Source organism: Musca vetustissima, unplaced genomic scaffold (genome assembly GCF_032173495.1).
Source record: "Musca vetustissima isolate MV318-11 ecotype Yass unplaced genomic scaffold, APGP_CSIRO_Mvet_v1 utg144111, whole genome shotgun sequence".
NCBI lineage: Eukaryota > Metazoa > Arthropoda > Insecta > Diptera > Muscidae > Musca > Musca vetustissima.
In genome coordinates, this window is record NW_026883834.1 from 2,516 (window position 1) to 5,030 (window position 2,515).

The following is a 2,515-nucleotide window of genomic DNA, read 5'->3' on the forward strand; positions in this document are numbered from 1 at the left end:
TGTACATTTAAACAGTGAAGCATACCAAATAGCATGTGTAAAGTGTGCTTTAAATCTCTTTACAAAATTTAGAATAGGTTGCAGAATGGCATGTGTTGGAATTGATGTTAGTCGGTTTACATATAGATAACGAACGCATATTTAACTTCGTCCAATTTCATGTCAATGTTCCTTCGAAAAGGCGACATCTGTTAGGATACATATGTAGAATATAACCGAAGTGGTGAAGGGTATCATATAGTCGACCCTGTCCGACTTTACTACTTTCCTTACTGGTTTTAGTTTTTGTTAGTTAACTCCTTTTGCATACCTACCCAATCCATACACAGAATTCACCAATCTTTCCAACAAGTTTTATATTCACTTCTTCTGGATGTGACATAAGGTTACAGCATCCATTGGCCTATGCATGTCCTATATGTATATACACACAAAATATGTATGCATATATATAACAAAAAATATATATGCACTATAGTATATGTATATGCAAATGTTGTAACGATATCAAAAAATAAGAAATCCAAACAAAAAAAAAAAAAAAAAATGAAAATAAAAAATATGAAATTCAAAAGAGTGAGGCATGTCACATAAAAAAAAATTGAGATTGTTAAAAGTGTATAAAAAACTTGCATGCCAGCTAAAGGAGGTGAAATATCTGTAAGAGGGAAACCTAGGGCTGACGATGATGGCGATAATGCCATGTAAATATGACGAATGAATATGATTTAATAATTGCACTGATTTTACTGATTGCAGTAATCCTGATTATGAAAATGACAAGGCGAGACAAGATGAGAGATGAGAGAAGAGAAGAAGGATAAGGACGTTGATGAAGACGTGTGAATAATGTTGAAAGGCTGTTCAATTTATGACAATGCTGCAGTTGACAATGGTGCAAGACATTCAATGATTAAAGAAGAATGACTTTTGTGTATTTAATAAATGATTGTGACACCGATGAGTGTGTAAAGATGAATTGGGAAGGGTGTCAAGGAACACAATTCTGTGAATGAGTGATTGATGTGAATATTGCTCTTAAAAAAATATACAAAATATACAGAGTAAAATATACGTCATTGTTATAATACAAGGATCGAAAATAACAGTTTTTTTTTTTTTTTTTTTGAAAATGTTAACAAATAAACGTTTCATGTTAGAGAAGTGGGACGCATATTAGGTTGGAGAAAATGAAATCCATTCTTTGTATATAGTTTAAAACAGTTATGGTCGAGCGATGTTACGACAGCTAATATGCTGGTCAACTTAAATCATGTCTCCGATTTTATCGACATTTTCGACGACCGGCCTTCCTATGCGAGGTGCATCTTTAACATCAAAAATTGTCATATACCAATAGATTAGTATTGACGAGTCGATTAAGGTTATTGGGTGATCTTGAGAAGACACTCTCAATTCCTATGTGAAGACTTATTATTCAACGGAAAATATAAACGTTGATTTTTAACTGTTAAATAATTATTGCTATTTTTCCGCTAAAAATACCACTCATTTGCGGAGTGTATTTCTTCCGTCATAATAAACTTGTTTCAGGGATTGCTATTTTCCGTCTGAAAATAAAACTCATTTTACGTAAAAGATCAGGACGACCAAAATAAAAAAGTAAGCCTCCTTAGGCCGCATATGAGAACAATGATGTAAAAGTTAAACGACACAATTAAACGGGCACAATTATGGTCCGAATATTATAAAATTGTACACAAAGACAGGCGCTGACCATAGAATAAGAATGATGAAGATCGGTCAATATTTAGCGGGTCAGATTTTGTGTGAAAATTTACAACATCTATCCTGAAGGATATATACTCCAGAAGTTGTTAATATGTACTAAAGGAATGGTTGACATTTAAGGGGACTGCACTATTCTCGGGGTCAATTTTTTTTTGATTTAATTCGAATCTACACTAATTCAAGAATGCCCCTACAAAATTTCAAGTGAAAATCTCAAGAACTCTTGAAGATATAGCCGATTTATTGTGTCAGCATCAAGTGACGGCTGAAGGGCTTCTCAAACTTTAAACGCGTTTTTCTCTTTTGCGAGTGGCGGGCACGATAACTCAAAAACTAATAACCCAATCGATTCCAAATTTTCACACGTTTCTCTGTGAGTGTATATCTATCGTATGAACTAGGATAAAGCCAATCGGTGAAGATCTTCCTTATTTTTTAACTTGGTTCTTGATCAAAAATCGGCGATTTTCCAAAAGTATTTTTTCAAAAGTCCGCCATTTTGTTAATTTTAGAGCGAAGTCAATAATCCTAGTTCATAGGAGAGCCAGGCATGTACTCTTTCTAACACCGTTGAAATTTTCGGATTCCGATGTTCCAGTGAGTTATCATGCCCGCCATCAAAAATAAGGACTGTTGTACTCTGATTACCATTACCACACTAGAGGGCAAGTATTTTGCGCCGATCGAAATTTGAAATTTTACATAAAGTTGCGGTTATGGTCAAGGACGACGCCTATAATTTTCGGAAATGATCAGATGAAAT